General features: G+C 43.5%; 2 long non-coding RNA genes across 2 annotated transcripts in view; one reads left to right on the top strand and one right to left on the bottom strand.

Moving 5' to 3' along the window:
- The window catches only part of LOC137237342 (uncharacterized), a 212,336-nt gene that overhangs the window by 3,698 nt on the left and 184,341 nt on the right, over positions 1 to 24,297 (top strand). The window contains exon 2 of the long non-coding RNA XR_010948910.1: positions 3,122 to 4,560. This is a non-coding gene — a long non-coding RNA (uncharacterized lncRNA). The remainder of the gene's footprint in view (positions 1 to 3,121; positions 4,561 to 24,297) is intronic.
- Positions 4,351 to 20,385, bottom strand: LOC137237339 (uncharacterized). The gene is made up of 3 exons (XR_010948908.1): positions 20,053 to 20,385; positions 19,860 to 19,991; positions 4,351 to 4,583 (listed from the first exon to the last, which is right to left on the bottom strand). It is a non-coding gene; the product is annotated as an uncharacterized lncRNA (long non-coding RNA).

The following is a 24,297-nucleotide window of genomic DNA, read 5'->3' as shown; positions in this document are numbered from 1 at the left end:
CTCCCACACCATGCAGTCGTAAGGCCAGACAAAAGGACAACAAAAGTCAGAGTTGTGTTCAACGCCTCCAAAAAGTCGGGTTCCGGTCACTCCCTCAACGATGTTTTATGTACCGGACCAACCCTCCAACCCGATCTCCGACTTATGTTGCTGAAATGGCGAACATATAAATATGTGTTTAATGGCGACGTCGAGAAAATGTACCGCCAAATTCTCTTGCACCCCGATGACCGAGACTACCAACGGATAATATTCCGAACCCCCGAACACAGTCCAATAAAGGACTACAAGTTAAAAACGGTCACCTTCGGGGTTAACTGCGCACCTTTCCTGGCTATTCGCACTCTACACGAGCTGGCGAAAGACATATCCGATTCCCATCCACGCGCAGCCCCAATACTAAAATCCGAGACGTATGTTGACGATATTTTATCTGGCAGTCATGATCTTCAATCAGCCGAGCAATCCCTAACAGAGACTATAGACGCTCTCAATTCAGCCGGCTTTCCCCTAAAAAAGATCACGGCAAACCATCCCAACATCCTCCAAAAAATATCGAAAACTGATCTGCTGGAAACAAACTTTCTCGAGTTCGAAAAGACTAGCACAGCCAAGACCCTGGGCATCCAGTGGAACGCCCTAACGGATACATTCTCGTATACCGTCGACTCAAATCCGGCATCCACTGCAGCCACAAAGCGGCAAATCCTCTCCTCCATTGCGAAACTTTTCGATCCCGCAGGGTGGCTAACGCCAATTATGATCCAAGCAAAAATCTTGATGCAAGAGCTATGGCTAGACGGGACTGACTGGTATGAGCCAGTGAAACCCCTCCGTCTCATCAAGTGGGCGCAGTTCGCCGAAAGTCTCCCAACGATCTCGGAGATTCAAATACCACGCTGGATAAACTACAACCCCGATAAACCAGTTGAGCTCCATGGCTTCTGCGACGCCTCGGAAAAGGCTTATTGCGCGACACTTTACGTAAGAACCACCGTAGGAACTAAAGTCTTCTCTCACCTTTTAGTCTCTAAAGGGAAAGTGGCCCCCCTAAATCCCATAAGTTTGCCACGACTAGAGTTATGCGGCGCGGTCTTATTAGCCAAGTTAGTAGCAGTTGTCCAATCCCATCTCGGACTCAATCAGCTAAATTAAACATGTGGTCTGACTCCGAAATCGTTCTAGCCTGGCTTGAGAAACCACCTCATTCCTGGAAAACCTATGTCTCCAATCGAACTGCGCAGATCATCGACCTCATCGGCAATGCCACTTGGCGTCATGTACGCAGCAAGGATAATCCCGCAGATATGGGCACCAGAGGATGCACCCCACTCGAGCTAGCTAACTCATCGCTATGGTGGAATGGCCCAGAGTGGCTTTCCCGACCCCCCGAGGACTGGCCAACACCAACGGCCAGAAATATTGTACCCCCCGAACTTCGCCGAGTCGAAGCACTGCACGCAGCGGAAGAGTCAGAAGACTTCTTGGAACGGTTCTCCTCCTATCCCCGCGCCCTACGCGTAACAGCGTACATGTTGAAATTTGTAACTCGGCTGAGAAATGCTGTAGGACGCAATCGTACCCCTAACGATCCCGCCCTCTCTTACGCCGACGTCATGCGCGCGAAAAACCGTCTGCTAAGCTTGACTCAGTCGAGATTCTTCGCTTCCGAAAGAGCCTCCCTCGAAAATTCAAAACCAATCGGAAAGCGAAGTCCCCTACTGGCACTTGACCCCTTCCTGGATACAAACGGGATTCTCCGTGCCAACGGAAGATTAGTAAACGCCGACATGACCTACAATGAGTGTCATCCTATCATTCTCCCCGAAAAGGCTGGATTTACTACCCTTTATATAAGGTTTCTACACGAGAGCTTCCTCCATGCGGACCTCCGCCTCCTGCAACAAGCTATGAGGCAGGAATTCTATACCCCCCGACTCAAACCTCAACTGAAAAAATGTATTTTCCAGTGTAAAGTCTGCACCATCCATAAGCGACAAACGCAGTCCCAAATAATGGTAGCTTTACCCCCCCAACGATGCACTTTCGCGCCCCCCTTCACTACTACGGGCGTAGACTTCGCCGGCCCGTTTCACATCAAAGCTTCGATGCTCCGATCTCCAACCCTCGTAAAAGGTTATGTGGCCGTTTTCGTTTGTTTCACTACCAAGGCGATCCACCTGGAATTGTGTTCGGATCTCACTAGTAAGGTTTTTCTCGCTGCCTTCGCCCGGTTTGTAGGGCGGCGAAGGTACCCGAAGCAAATGATGAGCGACAACGGCACAACATTCATTGGTGCTAAGCGAGCTACCGAAGTAGAGTTCGTCGCTTTCCTCAACGAAGTCTCGACAGATATTGTCCAAAAGTATGCGCCACAAGGCATCGATTGGAAATTTATACCCCCCGGCGCACCCCACATGGGCGGATTATGGAAATCTGCCGTCAAAAGCTTTAAAACTCATTTTAAAAAGGTTGCCGGAACACACCGCTTCACCTTTGAAGAATTCTCAACCCTATTAATTCGTATCGAGGCCGTTCTCAATTCTCGCCCTATCTCCCCGCTTTCCCAGGACCCAGCGGATCTCACCGCCCTCACACCTGGCCACTTTCTGCGAGGCGCACCCCTCCTCGCCATCCCCGAGCCGAAATATGAACACCTCTCTATGATCAACCGTTGGGACCGGTTGAAAGTTTTACATCACCAATTCAGCAAACGCTGGAAGAATGACTATCTCATGGAGTTACATAAGCGTTATCGATGGCAAACCGCTCAACCTCCCCCTAAAATCGGCGATCTAGTCGTCATTAAGGAAGACAACCTACCCCCTACCGAATGGCGCCTAGGACGCGTGGAAGACACCCATATCGGAAGGGACGGCCATATTCGAGTAGTCGACATACGCACCCAGAATGGCGTACTCACCAGGCCCATCACCAAATTGTGTTTTCTACCGACCTCTGAACCTGAATCAGGCCCTCAGGGCTCGGCAGCATCCCCAGAACGTTATACAGTCCAACCCCCTGTGCTATCGCAAGATTCACACCAATAATCATCACCCCTACCCACACTCTCCTCCCAACATCATGAGTGACTAACACGTATTTATCCTATCTTCCTCAGATGGATAGCCAACGCCCCCCGGTTCCCACACCGCGCCGTTCCTTGGCATCCCAAGTGACAAGGCCAACGATCTCACCACGAAATGCCGATGCCGTCGCCGACTATCGACGATGCCGTTTGTGTATGCGGCACCACGCGCTCTCGACTTGCCCACTGTTTACGGCCATGGAACCCCAACAACGCGCCATGATTGCCAGGGCGCACAAATACTGCACCAACTGCCTGGCATTGTCCCATCACACGAGCGTGTGTACGTCCCGCGAGCGCTGTCACGTATGTGGGCTCCATCACCACACACTACTCCACCGCGAAACAGGGAGTCGCCAACCCCCGCAGCCGGGGCGCCATCATCGTCAGTCGCGCCGCCGCGAACCACCAAAACGCAGCACTCATCAACACCAACCGGCAGCAGCATCGCCCACACCCCGTTCCCGGCGTAACCGGCGCCCACCGACCGTGTCAGACCGCACCATCCGGTGCACCGCTACCGGTTTACGAACTGCCACGTACAAAACCAAAGTGGGCAAAATCCTAATCAAGGAAGCAGTTCGAGCTCTGACCGAGCTGCAGCACACGTTAGGCGCTTAGTACGCCTAGGCGGGCCAGGATGTTTGCGCGGCGTAGGCTGTCACCCGTCCCATCACCCTCTTGTACATACGTATAGCTATGAATTTATATATATATAACCCGTATCGTGTATTGTATTCGAATATATTGAATTCTATTATATTGAATTACCCCCAAAATCAATGCATGGCATTTACCCTTAAATTCCCTATTGGGAATGCTCATGGCCGTGTGGCAGCCTCCACCGCGCAAAATCCACCAAGTCGAATTCGCCGCACGTACAGGATGGCGATCTGGCATGATCGACATCTGTCAGAAAAACCACCACCGTTTATTATTATATTTTTTCCTGGCTCTTTGTGCGAACAAAATTTTTATACTCTTGCCATTTTTTTTCTATTTAATATTTCTATGCTTTGAGTGCATTTTTTTTTCAAAACAAATTGAAGTGAAATTGCTGTAATTCATTGTAGTGCAGTTAAGCAAAAGCGAACAACTATTGAATTGTAACCAAACGTATAAAGAGCGAAAATCGCTGCTATAGCTGAAACGCAGAAATAAATACTCCTAAGCGAGGAGAATAAATCTGTAAATATATTGATAAAGGTGGTTTTTTCTTTAATGGGAAAGTGGCTAAAATTGTCTCTAATTTCCCCGTAACATTAAAGTGAGCACAATTTCGTGCTAAGCCCTTAAGGTCCATCCATTTAACCATTATTAGCAGCGTGAACGCCGACAATTGGTATCAACACCTGAAGGAAGCGTAGAAAGTTTTACCGAGCATTACATCCTGAGAAAACTCAAATATCGAAGGACACCGCAGCGCCATCACCGGTCATTCCACCAGCACTCAGCACTATCCATACAAGCCGGTGAGTACCATCCTCTAGTTTATCTAGAAATGTTTAATAAACTTTTTTAATAACCGTTTATTAAAAATAATAAATGCATTTATAGATATTTATTAAAAATTTAATACAGGCAATAAAATGTTAATTGTGACTATGTACAATCAATCAATAAATAATTTTTATTAATATAGCGTACGATTTTTGGTTCAGTGTTAGAGCGGCCACCGGTGCAAGCACCAGTGCACTTAGGGCCAAAAGGTAATACTAAAACCGACAGGTCGATTCAGCAAATGTCAGGAATTTCTTAGGTTCCAACTTAGCCAGATCACAAAGATCGTCAAAGAAGGGAGCTCCTAGAGTTTTCTTTCTCTTGCGCCAAAGCGCAGGACAGTGGCACAGAAAATGCTTCACTGTTTCTATCTCCTCTTCATCTTTGCAGCTCCTGCAGTAATAATTATAAGGAGCACCCAGCTGTTGTGCATGCTTCCCGATTGCTATGTGCCCGGTTATAAGTCCAACCCCCAGAGATATGTCCCCCCTTCCAAGAAGAAGGAGACTTCTTGTACGTCTCGCGTCCCATTCAGGCCACACGAGCTTATTATGGTAGCAGGATACGATAATACTCCCGCTTCCCTAAGGAAAATTCGCTTCAGAGTGAGCTTACAGGTAGCGGCGTGCTCAATCCCTTCCAGGACGACGAAAGCGGAACGGATGTGCTCCGTCTTGCAAGTTCGTCAGCCATCTCATTGCCCGGTATATGCGAGTGTCCAGGCACCCATACCAGACTGAGGGAAGTTTGCTCAGCGATCTCGTTAAGAGATTTGCGGCACTTCTCCACTGTCCTGGACTTACATGTGACCGATCCAAGCGCTTTTAGTGCAGCCTGGCTGTCAGAGTAAATACAAATTTTATTATAGCCGTGAACAGCATTCATCAGGCGATCAACGGCCTAATTTAAGGCAGTCACTTCTGCCAGGAAGACGCTACAATGATCGGGTAAGCTAAAGGATAGATTCAACCCTAGTTGATGTGCAAAGACTCCGCTGCACACCTTTTTATCCAGTTTGGAGCCGTCAGTATAAATCTGCAGTCTATCGCTCAGGTCCGGCGGCTTCCTCGACCAATAGTCTCTATCCGGAATAACAACCTCGTACTTCATCTCGAAAAATACTGTCGGAGCGCAATAGTCCGACGAAGGCGAATCCAGATTCTTAAGGATGGCTGCATGGCCAATTATAGAAAAATTAAAAAATAACAATAATTATCATTAGTAAAAAAAATATTTTTCTGATCTTGAGCTCGATCGAATCTTGAATCATTTATCAAAAGGCGATAAAAACAAACACAATTGTTAATAAACCAAGAGCACTTGTGAATGTCAAACAAAGTAATTCACGATAAACAAATCCAGCATTATCAGTGTCTTGCAACAGATGGCGCAACGCTGATTAAATATAGTTGGTAAGAAGGAATAGAAGTACCAATTTATCAGTCAAACAAACCAACGCTCTATTGCTAAATGGTTAGCGCAGCGTGCCTAAAGCGTACTGATGATGAAGGCTTAGCACCATTCGAAATGGATCTATCTGCGCAGCTATGGCAGGTTGTCTGAAAGATTTTCTACTTACTATTCTAAAAGCAAAATACAATTTTTCAATTATAGAAAAATTAAAAAATAATAATAAATATAATTACAAAAAAAATTATTGTTCTGGCCTTGAGCTTGAATCGAACCTTGAAAAGAGATTAGTCTTCATTCGTGCCCATATGGGTACAAATAGTATTGATCTTATCTTTCCTGTTCGGGTATAAATGGTATTAGGATTTTATATGAGAAGAAAATCAAATACAAGCCGAAGAGCTTAGACCAGATCCAACTAGCATGCACGCCCGTATAACATTGCACTGCCGCTGTAACATCTAGCGAACCGACATGGTACATTACAATACCTCTTAAAAATATTACACATCTAACATATTACATTGAGGATTCCCACATACCGTGAGCAAAGATGTTAACACATCAAACATTTCATTTGTAAAAAGTGATGCAAGTCAAAGATTCTTTTTCGAAACATTTCTTTATACGTATAAGGTGTAATGACATGATTTGTTCCACAGATGTGATAGCTCAGTCGGTCCACTAGATTTTTATTTTTAAGTTATTGGATAGATTTTATCGCGGGCTTGGCGGCTAAATCAAAAAAAAAACCGTAACGGATATTTGTCAAAAAAGATCCGAAAAGGATCGAAAAGTTCGTAAAGGTTCGGTGTTAGCAACAGGCCAAATACATAAAATTGGATCTCTATCGTAAACAGCGGTGGGCACCACTACATTTACACGGTTACCAAATTGAGAATGTGTTAGTAAACACGAACGCGTAGCGATCACGAAAGCAAAATCAATTATTTATTTAGTTTGATTTCAATGCTTGAACGGTGAGCATGTGTCACACGCACTCTTTGGTATCTGTTTTAAGCGCGGGTTCGACACTTCCTTACCGTACGACCATCGAAATCAAACTAAAAGAGCTGTCGTTGATTTTCACGAAGTAGCCATTGTGCTATCGCTTCTCGTATACATATATGGTCGTTTACAAGCCAACCTAATAAAACCGCACTGCGTTTTTTTAGCGCACGCAAACAACCGGCGTTTTTTGCAATAACCCAAATAAGCATGCGTTGCGACAATGTAAAGCATGTGTGCAAACGTAAGTAAAGTAAAAGTTAAAGTTAAAGTCAAAGTGAATGTTAAAGTTAAAGCGAAAGTAAAAGTTAAAAATAAAGTTAAAGTGAAAGTTAAAGTTAAAGTTAAAGTTAAAGTTAAAGTTAAAGTTAAATTTAAAGTTAAAGTTAAGGTTAAAGTTAAAGTTAAAGTTAAAGTTTTTTTTTTTTTTGTGTTTCGTGGAAGGAGGAAATGCTTTATGCACTGACCGGGATATTTAAGCCTCACTGCGAAACTCTCCGAGTGTAGGACTCCCTTCTTCCATGAAGGCCTACCCACTAAAACCTAACCTCCCACGGCCCGCGCAAATCCCCGTACCTGGGACCGCGTTTAGCATTACTTCGGGTACGGGTGCGCGCTACGTGAGCTCTATGGCTACTCTCACGCTAATGGGCTAGGCATCCGTCTTCTCGTTTACTGGTAAGTATATGCCTCACATATGTGCTGACCGTATCCCATCTGTCTCTTCGACAGGTCATGTTATTAATGACACTGCCCGGGGATAGGTCGCCAAGTACCTCTTCTACCCTCCTTCGCTGATGGGAGAAGTGCCTGCATTCGAAGAAGGTGTGGCGTACATCGTCTATTTTCCCACAGTACAGGCAGTTCGGGCTATAAACCTTACCCATTCTGTGTAGGTATTTGCGGAAGTAACCGTGTCCCGTTAGAAACTGGGTCAGGTAAAAGTCTACCTCTCCGTGCGGTCGCTTCAACCATGGATTCAGTTCAGGGATTAGTTCCCTAGTCCACTTTCCTACGATGCTGTTGCTCCACTGATCTTGCCAGCGTCGGGTCGATTCTGCTCGCGCCTGCATGGCAACAGCAGCTCTACTTGCTTGCGATCCGTTGTCATATATTGTTTTTCTTTCCTCAACGAGAAGATATATCGGTATGGTTCCCGCAACGACCAGGACAGCTTCAGCTGATACCGTGCGGTAAGCCGAAGATATTCGCAGCGCCCCTCTGCGTTGGACCGAGGTGAGGGCGACTCGGTTCTTCCGGTATTTCATTACGTTCGCCCAGATTTCTGCACCATATAATATTATAGAATCCGAGGCTGATGCAAGCAACTTCCTTGTGCATGGCTTTGGGCCACCTGCGTTTGCAATTAATCTACTCAACTGAGCTATTATGCGCGCAGCTCTTTCGCAGGCCCCTCGTATGTGATCCGAGAAGTTGAGTTTGCTGTCTAACCTCACTCCCAGATATTTCGTTGAAGCGAGTGTTTCTATTGGCTGGTCCCCAACCATCATGTTCCTGGTAGTGGGAATACGTCTCTTTGTGAGGATGACGATCTCCGTTTTGGCTGTTGCTAACTGGAGACCGTGCTCAGCCAACCACCTATTTACATTACGCATGACCTGGTTTAATTTTAGCTGTGCCAGCTCGCAGATTGGTGCTGTTATCACAGCTGCCACGTCGTCTGCAAAGGCAACGAGGAAGGTGCTTTCTAGCATGTCTAATCGAAGAAGACTGTCGTAAGTTATATTCCAGAGATCGGGACCTAGTACCGAACCCTGGGCTGCTCCACCAGTTAGTTTTACCTTTTTTTGACCGTGAGTACTTTCATATATTAGATACCTCTCTCTTAGGTAGTCCCTTAAAATTTCTAACAAATATTGCGGTACTTTGAAAGTGCTTTCTAGTGACTCAAGCATGTCCTCCTACCTAGCTGAGTTAAAAGCGTTTTTGACGTCCAGCGTGACCAGCAACACTATAGGTCTTGCTCTGTGGCACGCTGTCTCAGCTTTCTTGACTGCGTCTATAACTTCTGCTATGGCATCGATTGTGGAGTGCCCCCTCCGAAAACCATGCTGTCTGGGCGACAGTCCTCCGGCGTCCTGTAACGCTCTGGTGAGGCGTTGCTTCAGGAGACTCTCCATCAATTTCCCTGCTGTGTCCAACATACATAGGGGACGGTAGGATGATGGAGAGTTGGGATCTCCTTTCGTTTTTGGAATGAGAACCAGTCGTGCTGTCTTCCATATGGTGGGGAAAGTTCTTTCTTCGAGACATTTGTTGTACATGTGCAACATAAGTTCTGGACAGTTATTTGCAGCTAGTCTAATTGCCTCCGAGGGTATTCCGTCGGGCCCAGATGCTTTCCTAGGTTTCATAGTTCGCACGGCAGTTTTAAGCTCTTCTTCTTGAAATGGTTCCTCGTTGCGATCTTCATGGGTAACGTACCCGCCCTCCCTAGGCAGTTGGGTGGGAAACAGGCCATCCACAATGTTCCTTATTTGGTTCTCGTTCATCAGCTGGTTTGGCGGACGGAACTTCTTCATTACTATCTTATATCCCTGCTCCCAGGCGTCTCGATCCACTTCAACGCAAAGCGCTTTCCAGCACTTAAGCTTGCTTTGCTTAATGGCAGCACTAAGAGCTTTCTTCGCTCCTTTGTACGCTTCCGACTTTTCTAGAGCCTCAGGCCTGCCGCGCGCGCGAGTTGCTAGCCTTCGCATCCTGTGGCATATTTTCCGCAGCTCCGCGATTTCGCTATTCCGCTATAAAGTGAATGTTAAAGTTAAAGTTAAAGTTAAAAAGAAAGTTAAATATTAACTTCACATTTATTCAATAAAAGTAAAAAATTTGTTTTCTTATCGGTCACCACGCTTAAAAAGGTTAAAATAAATAAATGTAAGGCGCGATAACCTCCGAAGAGATCTAAGGCCGAGCTTCTCTTCCAATTTGCGTCGTGCTCCTCTTGATTTTCCCTACAAATTGGCCGGACGGGACCTACATGTTTTTATGCCGACTCCGAACGGCATCTGCAAGGCAGATGAGTTTTCACTGAGAGCTTTTCATGGCAGAAATACACCCGGAGCGCTTGCCAAACACTGCCGAGGGGCGACCCCGCTTAGAAAAATTTTCTTTTAATTGAAAAACCTTATTTCTAAAATTTTGATGTTGCTTTGCCCGGGAGTTGAACCCAGGGCATACGGAGTGATAGGCGGAGCACGCTACCATCACACCACGGTGGCCGCCAGGTTAACTTGAATTAATATCAAAGACAAAACTTGAATTAATATCAAAGAAAACAAAATGTTGCATAAATATTATAATTGCATAAGTTGATAATATGCAATAGCTTTACCGCGGCAGTCCCCGAGTGCCACACGTCCTTTTTTTTTTAGATGCAGTTGTAGACCTCTCTGGATTAAAATTGAAACCTAGTTCTGCGCACCCATTTTAGCGAAGACCAGTATAATCTAAATTTGAAAACTAACCATGTACTAGCGTACCCGGCATAGGTCGTCCTGTCCTCGTATTTTAAAACTGGATTGCCCTACCCCCTATCACTCTCTATATCATCGAACATACTACAACTTTACTAATTTTTCACCAATTTCTCCTTCTTATTCCTTTCATTTCCTTTTACCCTTCAGTTCCACTCCCTTCTCATTGTAACTACCTCCTAATTTCCACTCCCATCTCATTCCCATGCTTACTCCTTCCACTCCCTCTATCTCTCCATCCTAAATTACCTCGTATATGGAATCTATACACCAAATATTGGATACCCCTTCAAATAATAACGGATATATCGCGAATCTACGTTTTGGTTCCACTCCCACTATCACTCGTACTCCCACTTACATGCGTTCTACCTCTCCCACGTAAATTAGTAAACGAAATATAAAGAGAGCAAGCAAACAATAATATTGTCAAAAAAAAAAAAAAAAAAAAAATTAAAAAAAAAAAAATAACGATCACAACTACAAATGTGGAATAAAACAGAAAGATAATAAACAAGTAAATGTGTCTAAGTTCGGGTGTAACCCAACATTATATACTCAGGGTGAGCTTCAATTGTACATTTCCTTTCAGATAAATTACTTTTCGAAGGCAACCACTCTGCCGAATTTTGTTACAATAGGTTTAACGGTTTTTGATTTATGATTAATAATATTTGTAAAATTGATTTTATCACATGTGGGCGGTGCCACCCCCATTTTATAAATTTTTTTCAAATTTTTATCCGGAGGCTCAGTATCAGCCCACATGTCAAATTTCAACATTCTAGGTGCATTATTTACTAAATAATTAGGTTTTTTGTGTTTTCCAAAATGTTATATATATAAAAAGTGGGCGTGGTTATTATCCGATTTCGCTCTTTAAATACCAATCTATTCTGGGTCCAGATAAGCTCGTATACCAAATTTGGTCAAGATATCTCAATATTTACTCAAGTTATCGTGTTAACGGACGGACGGACGAATGGATATGGCTCAATCAAATTTTTTTTCGATACTCATGATTTTGATATATGGAAGTCTATATCTATCTCGATTCCTTTATACTTGTACAACCAACCGTTATCCAATCAAAGTTAATATACTCTGTGTGCAAAGCACGCTGAGTATAAAAATAATGATCAATGGCTCAATATATTGTTGGCTCATCTCATCAGATAATTTTATTTTTTTCATTTCTCTGGCGTAGGGATTGTCAAAAAGAGATGTCAAACTCAAAATGGAACCAACACGTTGACAACATTTTCTTAAAACAAACAAAAACTGCTATGTTTTATGTTTTCATTCCATTCCATTCGCCAACACCAACACGCAGATTTTTACAATCTCAACAAAGGTATTGTTGTTGCTGTAGACATGAGCCAACCATATAGTTAAGCCATGGAATGATCAACAAACTTGATTTAATGTTTAAAAGAAATTTCATTGAAAAAACTGTATTAGCATTGTTACAGTAAGAGTGAGTGTTTAGGCCCGAAGCCTAAATTCTTCTTAATTTGCGCCACCCTAATAGCACCACTTTATCGACCCCTAGTTCGCCCACCTGCATGTATATGTGTACATAGATAGGGTTATGTTGTCCGTACACATATACATGTATGCCGGTACAACTATGTGGGGAAGCTTCCCCTTAAAACCGGAGACTTTTTCCGCGGTTCAACGGTTGTCCTCGACAAGGCAACCGTCTACTTTTCCAGCGATCGTTGAGCGAACTACAACACCGTCCGAGGAGCCCCGCCACATTTTATTACAAAAAGGTAATTATTGTTCAAATTTAATTTTGCACTATAATAAAGAAATTATTATAACGAGGAATATATCTCGCCTCTTTTTTCTTTTCATTTAAATTTAAACCAAACGCAATTGTGGTGCCTCCACTCCCGTGCCGAGTTTGCGACACACCACAATTGTTCATGGTCCTTCTCCCCGAAAAAGGAAACACCGCCTATATAAAGTACAGTCCACGTTACATATCCTGCATCTTTGGATGATCACATTCACTTCTTGGTGATATCAACAATTTTCGAACAAATCTTCCCACATACAATCAACATTTTGGTATAAATCGTGGTGGTATTCTTCAACCGTTTGGTGATATACACAACCCACACACTTCTTCGTGATACCGGCTTTTTACACGTTTGGTGATATATTTTTGGTGGTATTTATACAGTTTTCTTGGTACACAACCTGGGAATTTACAAGCCGCATCAAACAACAAGCAAACCAACTCCAAACTTCACGCAGCTGCTAAGTAAGTTTATATATTTCTTGCCACAATTTTTTTTTTTTTGGTTATAAAAATAAATATTCTGAGTGCCACACGCGTAAGTGATTAAATTTAACCGCGAAACGCCGATGCAGGCGTTCCCAGACTTAGTTTTGGCAGACAAGAGGTTCTACGTCAATGAAGATGTAGACCTCATACTTGGGGGCGATATATATCCCCAAATTATACTAAGCGGTCTAAAAAAGAATGTACTTAATACACTTCTGGCCCAAGAGACAGTGTTCGGTTGGATACTAACCGGTCGTATTGAAACACCGAATCCAACGAAGAGCATCGTGTCATTTTACAACGAGGTCGCGTTGGACAACCAAATAAAAGCCTTTTGGGAGTTGGAAAATGTACCGAAAATTAAATGCCCTAGCGACGATGACAGATATTGTGAAAAATTATATAGAGAAACCACAAAGAGAAATGAGGATGGAAGATATGTCGTTTCACTCCCATTTAGACAGGAATACCCGGAAGAACGAAAATTAGCAGGGTCCCTTAAACGCGCATGCTCGCAATTCTATCGAAATGAAACGCGGTTAACGAAAAATCCGGAGTTAGGGAATGAATACATAAGGGTACTTTCAGAATACCAGACGCTCGGACATATGCACAAAATTAAGGGCACAGTCGCAGCAAATGACCCTGATAATTATTTCCTGCCCCATCACGCCGTGGTAAAGGCGGAAAGCACAACTACTAAAGTCCGGGTCGTTTTCAACGCTTCAAGTCCGACTGCTAATGGTACAAGTCTGAACGACGTTTTGCTCCCAGGCCCGGTACTCCAAGCAGATCTCCCGACTCTCATCATTCGTTGGAGACTTTATCGGTACGTCTTCAACAGTGATATAGAGAAAATGTATAGGCAGATTTGGATGAACGATAATCATACCAAATTTCAACGAATTATTTTTCGAAAAGACATGAACGAACCAATAGGACTCTACGAATTAAAAACGGTAACTTTCGGAGTTAATTGTGCCCCTTATCTTGCTATAAGGACGCTGTTACACTTGGCTGACGATGTACAAAGTTCCCATCCCACAGCATCAAACATACTCCGGGAATGTATGTATGTAGATGACGTCCTCGCAGGAGGACACAACCTCACCTCCACCATTATGGCAAGAAACGAAATTCGACAGGTTTTGCATTCGGCAGGGTTCCCATTACGAAAGTGGACATCAAACTCGGAGGAGGTTCTCAAAGACATCCCGAAATCGGATCTGCTCAGCGAGGACTTCTTAGCCTTTGAAGACACCAGCACAGTGAAAGCATTAGGTATAAGGTGGAACGCACATGCTGACTTATTTTATTTCAAAGCGGGATCACTAGACAACCCTAACATGCCAACAAAAAGAGAGATCCTGTCAGTTATTGCCAAACTCTTTGACCCGTTAGGGTGGCTTGCCCCAATGGTCATAGTGGCAAAAATAATTATGCAAAACATTTGGTTAGAAGGCACAGGGTGGGACGAGCCAGTCTCACCAACGACATTGGAGCGGTGGAACACCTTCACCCAAGATTACCCGGAAATAGATAGGATTCGAATACCACGTTGGGTACAATTCTCACCAGAAGACGAGGTTGAAATCCACGGCTTCTGTGACGCGTCGGAGAAAGCATATGCAGCAGCCGTGTACATGCGCGTCAAAAAGGAGAATAATGTTTATACACACCTACTTATGGCAAAAACCAGAGTCGCACCAGTGAAGACAATCTCCCTCCCACGTCTGGAACTTTGCGGTGCAGTATTGCTCGCAGAGATGATTGACTCAATCTGTAGGAGCGTCAAATTAGGACCCATCACCATTCATCTATGGACTGATTCCAGCATTGTCCTCGCATGGCTACGGAAACCGCCTTGTTCCTGGTCAACCTTCGTCGCACACCGCATCACGAAGATCATCGACATGGTCGGAAGCAAGGACTGGCTACATGTGGATTCAGAATCAAATCCAGCGGATTTAGGAAGCAGAGGCCTACCAGCGGGTGAATTAGTCAACAACTCGTTGTGGTGGCAGGGACCATCTTGGTTACAAGAGGACAAGATCCAATGGCCAGTACAGGAAACGGACTACCATACATCATATGAGGAGAAGAAAGTGAAAGCACAGTCGTATGCCGTCACACAGGCTGAACAAGAAGATATACTCGATCGTTTTTCAGACTTGCCACGAGCTCTAAGAGTCCTATCCTACGTTAGGAGATTTATAAAAAGAACGCATCCTAAAACAAAAACGGTATGCCACGAAAAGTCGAGCACAATCTCAGCCGATGAGATTAAGGCAACGACTCAAGCACTAATAAAAGTATGTCAGAAAATATCCTACGGTACAGAATACTTGCAATTAAAAAATAGGGAACCTATTGATCGGAAAAGTGAAATCCTGTCACTCAACCCATACATCGACAAAGATGATATTATCAGAACGGGGGGGCGTCTAGGAGCCTCAAAAGACATGTCGTACAACGAGCGTCATCCGATCATCTTGCCTTACAATTGCAAGCTGTCTCGCCTTGCAGTCATGATGATTCATCATGATTCCCTTCATGGCGAGAACCAACTTATGCTCCGCCTTATTCGAACCCAGTATTGGATTCCGAAGGTCAAGACAATGATCAGAGCCATCATCCACAATTGCAAAACCTGCATTCTTCACACGAAGCAGGCGCAGTCCCAACTTATGGGTACCCTTCCCTGCGAACGTACTACTTTTACTCGCGCGTTCACCAATACCGGGGTAGATTTCGCGGGGCCTTTCGACATAAAAAGCTACCGCGGTAGGGGATGTCGACTGTCCAAAGGCTACGTATGCCTATTTGTTTGTTTCTCCACTAAGGCCATCCACCTAGAGGCCACTAGTGACCTGAGCACCCCATGCTTCCTCGCAGCCTTTTCGCGGTTTATCGCGAGAAGAGGATGTCCAAAAAACATCTACTCCGACAATGGTACGAACTTTGTCGGAGCTTCCCGATCTCTACGATCGGAATTCAAAGCCTTCCTGGCAGAAAGCCGAGACAAAACAGTCTCCAAGTATAGCCATCAAGCATTAACTTGGCATTTTATTCCCGCCGGCGCTCCGCATATGGGCGGCCTGTGGGAAGCGGGAGTGAAGAGCTTCAAAAGCCACTTCAAAAAGGTCTCTTCTCTCCATAAATATACCATGGAGGAGTTCCAAACCCTTCTGTGCCGGATCGAGGCATGCCTAAATTCACGGCCTCTCAGCCCGGCGTCCAATGACCCAACGGACCTGGAGCCACTCACCCCAGGACATTTCCTCACCGGCAGCCATCTTCTGGCGCCGCCAGAACCGGATGCGAACGAAAGCCCTGCCTCCATGCTAAATAGATGGCAGAAGCTCAAGGCCCTCCATCAAACCTTCTGCCGGCGATGGAAAACCGAATATTTATCCGAACTCCAAAAACGAGTGAAGCGGAAGCATCCCAAGGAAAATATAAAAGTGGGAGATCTCGCTGTCCTCAAAGAGGACAATTTATCTCCCAACGAATGGAGGTTAGGTAGAGTCGTCAACGTACACCCCGGCGAAGATAACCGAGTACGTGTAGTCGACCTCATAACCGAGAAGGGTCAAGTCAGACGACCTCTGGTCAAACTGATCCTTCTTCCCATGGAGACAGACTGTGAGAGGACTACGAGCTCCTCTTAACAATCCCTCCGGCTTCCACATACCTCCTTAAAAAAAAAAAAAATATCAAACGAGTCGGCCAAGTCTGAAATAATTAAATAAAAGCGATCTTTTAAAACACTGTCTCCATTTTTTTGTTAAAAGGATTAATTTGTTTTTAGTTTGGTAGGGATAATTTGTTGAGAAAATGGAAAATTATATCCGATCAGCTGAGTTAATCTCAGAGTTTGAACAGCAGTACAGCCTTATTCCAGAGGAAAGTCATAATAAGCACACTCTTGCGATACAGCAAGAAGAGTTGCGTGCCTTATGGAAGAAGGTTAAGTCTGTGTTTGACTCACTGATGGGATCAGAAGATGTCGACGCAAATGATGTGTTGGCCATCAGGAAAAAACACATATCTACCTACGCAATATATATGCGATGCTTATCCACAATATCTGCTGAGGCAGAGAAATTTAGAAAAGTAGAAAATAGCGCTATCTCTGAGCAAGCACCCCCAGCCGCACCTCGCGGGCATAAGATCCGCCTCCCTCCTTGCGACACGGAGATTTTCAAAGGTGACTATTTATCATGGCCAACCTTTCGCGATCTGTTTACGGCCATATACATAAATAATTCCGACCTACAGGGGGTGGAAAAACTGTTCCATCTGAACAACAAGACACAGGGCGAGGCCAAGGATATTGTAAAAAAATGCCCTCTGACAAATGATGGATTCGATATGGCCTGGAAAAACCTGTGCGAAAGGTATGAAAACAAGCGTATATTAGTCAACACGCAATTGCAAATTCTTTTTAATTTAAAGAAGGTAGAGAGTGAGTGTGGGAGCGCGTTAAAGAAACTACATAGCGATATAAACAATTGTCTATCATCCCTCAAGTGTCACAAAATCGACACATCCAATTGGGATGCAATACTAACATATTTGTGTTCGACAAAGTTACCGGAAAGTACCCTGGCTCTATGGGAACAAAGCATAGACCACAAAATGGACATATCTAAATGGGAAGATATGGACAAATTTCTATCAAATAGGTTTCAGACACTGGAAACAGTGTCTAGCTTCACTGGCACTAACGCCCAAAAGGGACAAAAGCCATCAAATACTCGGCATACAACCGAAACCCCCATAAAAAGACTTGGTGCCTTCCAAACGAAGGTATCAAAACCTACCTCAAAATCAACTTCAAGGGTTTTTTGTAAAATGTGCAAAGCTGAACACAGGTTACGGAATTGTCCCCGATTCTGTGATCTGACCCCAGTGGAGAGAATCAACTTCATCAAATCCACGGGGGGATGCCTGAACTGCTTATCCCCAGGACACACAGTGACGAGGTGCACCAGTTCGTACAACTGTGCCAAATGCCACTCTCGTCACCACACGCTCCTGCATGCGGATACAGTTCAGCAACCTACGAGGCGCAATCCATTCAAAGACGCGGATAATATCCCGTCGACTTCAGCACAAGCACAAAGAAGACAGGAATCGGGGCAACCAAATTCTTCTGCGAACCAGAATGTAAAATCCTGTCATGCTAATTCCAGCACAGGCGTGCTATTAGGAACTGCTCGCGTACACATTCATCATAATGGTACCGACTTCTCCGCGCGGGCATTAATTGATTCAGGGTCTGAATGCTCTTTCATGACAGAAAGACTAAAACGCAGAATCAATTTGCCGGCAAGGAAAATGCATGCCCAAGTTTCAGGCATCACCAACGCAGTATCTGCTCAAGTAAAAGAGGCATCCACCATCGAGCTACGTTCACCAGAGGACCCATGCTTTAGCTTGACTACTCCTGTTCTAATTTTAGCCAAATTAACTGGGAATCTGCCATCCTGCCATATCGAAACAAAGAAAGTTGTTGGTTTTCAGCACCAACAACACAAATAACAACGACTCGCAAGATCCCACATTATACACTCTCTACCCGGTTCGGTACCAAAATGTGAGTACCAAGCAACTTAAATGTCAATTTTTCTGCAGCACTAGTATGCCTGACTAGCTGAAGCGCTACCGGATGACACAAAATTAAACAGAATAAGGCACTAATGACCCAGGCACATAACGTGTGGGGAAAGAAGCAACGCACATAACGTACGCGAGATGAATATATTCTCGTAGGCATTTAGACATGTTTTCACCCTACTCACGCGCGAAATTTCAAAAGCGCCGATTATAGAATTGGGGCTTACTCGCCGCCGAACGCGTAACCTAGTCATAATAAATCAACAAGCTCCCTTTATTTTTTTATTCCATCTTCTCTAAATAGAATGACTCGTTACGCTTCGCTACGAAAGAGGACCGAGCGCCAGGCCGCTCGTTATCCAAAGCCGTGCCACTTATGCGACGCGAAACACCCAATCAGGTCATGCCCAATATACCGCGCGAAGTCCCCGCTGCAACGACTGCGCGAAATTATAAAGGCCAAGTACTGCCAAAATTGCCTTTCAATGGTACATCGTGCACGAGACTGCACGAGTCAGGGCAGGTGCCGAAGATGTGGTAGCAACCATCATACCACGCTGCACCTGTCGATGGAGGACTTGTCGTCCGAGCCAGAGTAGCCATTGGGCGAAGGATTGGGCCGGCTATAGTGCGGGCCGGCATGACTCCGTTCCGGAAGGAACTGTTGTGTGGTAGCTGGCGCGGCCGAGTGGCCAGTCTACCGTCTCGGTTTTCTTCGTGGAGGTGTCGTACAGTGCGTAGCTGGCGCGGCCGAGGGGCCAGTCTACGCTCGCGCTTCTCTCGGTTTATTCGTGGGCGTCGTCTCGTAGGTGGGCGGAAAGGCCGTGAAAAAAAAATCAATAAAAATCAACCTCGTCTTTACATTTGCCAGAAATCTTCCCACTCACTCGTTTTCCCGAAACGAGGCCAACCAACAACCTAACGCAGATCCGATATCCGCCACATAGAACCGAAAGGGACTCAGCCCATTTTATTCTTAATCTTACAACCCAAATTCACTCGCTCACCCAGAGCGAGGAGACCGGAAAAGCCTACCGCAGACGAGAAAAGCCATCTGCCCCAGACATTACCATTATTAAATGAGTTAGAGTTTTACAAACTTCAATTAACTCAACCCGAATTTGTAAGAATGCGATGAAAACTCCCAAAACTTTCAAATATTCTTAAAACGTTAAGCCTTCAGCTTCATAACTCATTAATTTTTTAGTGCAAGGGATAAGGATATAAAACCGCATGCAGCGTTGAATAAATTTAAGCAAAATTTTGCAGATGGCTCTATACTCTATCTATATAGAGGGAAATCTAAAATAATGCAAAATTCTTTACAAAAAAAATGAGAATCTTGGGTTTTTAGTCCTTGAGCATTGGGTGTTATTAAGTCACCAAATTCCAATTAACGAAGATTTTTGCAAACTGCCAAAGAAGTATACATCCAACTTACCGTGCACATATTTGGGTGTAAGGAAGCTTGCCCTTGCTTTATGTTGTGGCCGCGGCACTGAGTCCAACGTCAATATATGCGCCATATTCTCCTTTTTCAATGTTTCCATACGTGTCGCTGAAGTGAGAAAACCTAAAGGAAAGCGGGAGCAATTTACTATTATACCCATATATTAATTACTAGGCAAGCTTACCTAAGTAGAGTCGTGGTTCGATCTCATCTAGACCCACTGACCCGCCATCAAAAGTATCCCGTCGTTCTGGTCGACATTTGTATTAGCGCCAACGCTATAATTTTCGATATCATTCGATGCGGCTTACAATGCATTTTCGTCAATGGCTGCATTCGTAACAATAACTGCATCTTTCTCCTTGCATATTATATCATAGCGCGCACTGATTGGACATTATTCGTTGCGTACACGCACTGCGCGTTGCTTACCAGCGAGACGATTTGAATGACGACTGCGCCCAGTTTGTTGATGTATTTCCTCCACCTGCTGGTGATGCTGCTCCGCCGGCTAATGTATTACCTGTCGATGTGGGGGACGTTAGGGGTATATGATTGTTTTTTGTTGGCTTCGTTTATGGATGATGTGTCTATTTTATTAGTCAGATTTTAATTTTACTACTTTCACTACTCGTTTCATGTATATCACAAGCACCAAAACTACAATCATCTGTGATATTATCACATGATGTGTTTGGAATCATGTGCTGATGTGATATCATCATATGATGTTTTTTTTGGCGAAAACCCAATCACCAACAGTTAGCCAACAACATTATTTTGTTGCGCGGCGCATGCAATGAAAACGGGCAAATTGGTATACAAAACAGGCATGGCATGATTAGTATATGCAATCAGCAGCAAACACAAATTCCATATTGCAATGAAAATATTGCGGATTTTATCCGATAGACACAATTTTTTGCTAGCAAACTTGCAGATGAAAGCAATTCTAGCTAGACCTGAAGCGCAATATCTGCTATTGGGGTTAGCAAAGGATGAAATCTCCGCACATGGCTTATTAGTACAACTCCCTAATCCGCGTCTGCCACACGATATCACGGCGTACCGCCACATTTTCATCGTCATACAGCACCAGCTTACTAAACAGACGGTAGCCTACATATACATACACCAAAGCAAATGAGGTTGCTGCATTGAATGAAAAATATCAAAGTGGTTGCTGCTGCTGCTGTTGCATTGAGGTGACAGTGCTTGGGGTTCTTTTTGTTCTTGTAGTTGGTTTTTGAGTCTCCAAGACCTTCTTTGAGTGATTTGTAAATTTGTAGTTGTGGCTCCGGTTTCCAATTGTAAATCTGTGTTAATATCTTCGATGGTGCAGGAGGTCTAATAAAGCTAAAAATGTAGACATTCACAAAAGTTGCCATCCCAAAATGGACAGTCGAAGCGATCCATTATTCCACCATGTCCATGTCATCAAGGTCCTTTATTTTGAAATCACGTTCGAATCCTGAGGCGAAGAAACCACCAAATGGTCCAATAATTGAACTGAATAAGCTCAATGCAACTGAGTGCCACACAAATGCATATGCTTATAGATTTACCCATACCAAACATACTTTAGCTGTAATTTTGTGAATAAATAACTTGGCTGACAAACCATGTTCATGCGTCCCAATTCCTCCGAATAAAATTGGACATACAAAGTATTGACAATGGCAAAGGAAATAGGAAAAGATAATTCCAAAAATTACTGCAGCAAAACCACCACCAATAAAACCTTCCCATGTTTTCTTTGGTCTTAGTTTAATTACACCGGAAATATAAACCAAATAAGTCCTTCAAGAATAGTTTGTATTATTAAATAACCCTGTGTAACCACGATCAGCAACGAGACATGAGTCCAAGCGAACAAACTGAACTGATTCATATAATACTTTTTCACCAGACTCAGCACAAACCATACAAACCCAATGCAACATAACGCAAAGGACAGGAAGCAATGATAAATTACCAAAACTTTAAATATTCCACACGATTTATGACTACACCAAAATAGTCGACTAAGTTTTCACCATAGAAGAAGAGTTGAACGTTAGAAGAACATACCAGGACAAAACTGCGGAACCATGGTAGACCATGTATGCGATAAACTTGATAGCCAATGGAAATCACATCTGGTTAACATTTAACTTGTACAAGGAGCGTCGTTATCATAGGTGCTAACGGACCTCCGTATATTATAAATGCAAAGCCGCATATCATAATCCATGTAAATATGCCACGAATAACGTAGTTCTTCCACCTGTCTGGAAGACCTTTCAACGCTGAATCCAAAATTTCAGGAATTTTGTCCATTCCTTAAGGACTCGTTTTTGATAGCTCATCTACAACTTCTTCATGATAAATCTGCTGCAGAATTATGTTTGTCACCCTCCCCAGATGTTTCTCCAGCATCATCGCTGGCATCCGTCTCGCCTTTCCTACGACGAATATCAGAATAAGTTGGGTCTCAACAGCAATGAACTAATCAAATCAGTTCAATTAAATTAATTTTTACAGTTTACACTAATCGGTTTTCAGTGCATTTATAATTTAATATTGTTATTTTGTATTTTTGTATCCCAATTAAGATGCTTCATTACGAAACCATATGAAAAGGGCGAGCTTTTTAACATGTTCAGCAATGTTGCTTCGGAAACACCAGTAATTTATTATTGTGCATAAGGTTTGGAATACTAATGAATCTAAATCCTTAAAACGATCGGGTAATGTCGATTCACTGCGGTACAAAAGGCGAACTTTTAACCCTTTTTCCAAAGCGTAATCAACAACACATTGACCGGTCATGCCGGCGCCTCCGATAATAGCAAGGCGAAGCATAATGGAAGTTTTATTTTCGTGTGAATTGTAAGCCGCACAAGGGAAAACTGTTATCTTCACAATTTACGAATGTGAAGAGATAGTGTACTCATCAAGAATTACATATATGATGTATAAAGTTTATTGTGTTTGCTTGAATCGCCCTACGTCCAATACAACTTGACAGGCAAGCAAAGTGCGATTCTATGTAGACAGAAAATATATTCCAATTTGTAATTTACTGAAATTGAGGTGTAAAAATGAGCTCACACATGAGCACCGACCTTATCACCAGGTTACAAAATAGGTACATCGTTGATGATTTCAATAGTACCCTTCGAAATCTTGGTGGGAATCGATAAGGCTTGGAAGAAAGATGTTTTCTGTGTGCAATCCACGGTGTCCGGGCCCATATCCCCCTGAAAAATAAAATAAATAACATAATGTAAATTTTATTATGAATTAAATTATCAAATGCAATTAAAATTCACTTACCATGTCCACAATGACCACCGAACATCGTACTCCAACCAGCGTAAAAAATGAAAATAATGAAGCAATCTACCGTTTGCTTCAATTCTGTGGAATTTACGTTATATATATGTACATAGGTATGTATCAATGTTCGCGAGTATTGTTTCGTTTTTGCCTTTGCCGTTGGTATGCTTATACCAGTGCGCGGACTCTAAATAATGAAAAGGTTGGTAGTGGTAGGTTTTTCCAATGTGCCAAAAATACTGCCATAAAACCACCGACATGTTCTCTTACTTTAAACTTTATTTTTCGTTCAGAATTGTGCACACAAACTGATGAAAATAGAGCAGGAATATATATGCGTGCGCATTCACTACATTCATTTAATAAGCAACTTTATTTCTTGTCTTTGAAGTCTGTTTACAAATGTTTCAAAATGTGATTGGATTGGTCAGCATCACCCCTTAATGTTATTTTGGGTGGGCGCGACAATTCAATACCAAATTATTACAATATTTGGTTTTAATGCGAAGATATTGAAATGGTGTTAGATTTTTTGAGTTTGGTGGTAGGAGTAGCAGGTATGAAAAATGGGTCAAAAAGGTTGGTCAATCTACCAATGCGGTAAAGTCCGCGCACTGACTGCCCATATACTTATACCAACGAATGTACATATATATGCCGAGTTTTAAATGTACATCATATTAGGGATGCATAAAAAGATGCAAACGGGTACCCAAAAACCCGTTTCTGGCAAATCGGCATCGGAACCAACTACACTTCTGGAACCGTGCCTTTTAGTAAAGACCATCAATAAAACAGGACTAAAAGCGTAATTGGGAAAAGCTGAACAAATAATCGAAGGGCAATACAAAAGAATGGCTCATTCGACAAATTTTACGCCTAGTCCAAAACGAAGATTTTTCATTTTTTTTCTTATATGGCATAAAATTTTGCTGACCAAACATTTTTTTTGTGGCGGGCAGGAAAGTTGTTGGTTTTCAGCACCAACAACACAAATAACAACGACTCGCAAGATCCCACATTATACACTCTCTACCCGGTTCGGTACCAAAATGTGAGTACCAAGCAACTTAAATGTCAATTTTTCTGCAGCACTAGTATGCCTGAC

The sequence above is a fragment of the Eurosta solidaginis genome, chromosome 1 (assembly GCF_040869045.1).
Source record: "Eurosta solidaginis isolate ZX-2024a chromosome 1, ASM4086904v1, whole genome shotgun sequence".
NCBI classification, from domain to species: Eukaryota; Metazoa; Arthropoda; class Insecta; order Diptera; family Tephritidae; genus Eurosta; species Eurosta solidaginis.
This window is presented reverse-complemented; position numbering and strand designations above follow the sequence as displayed.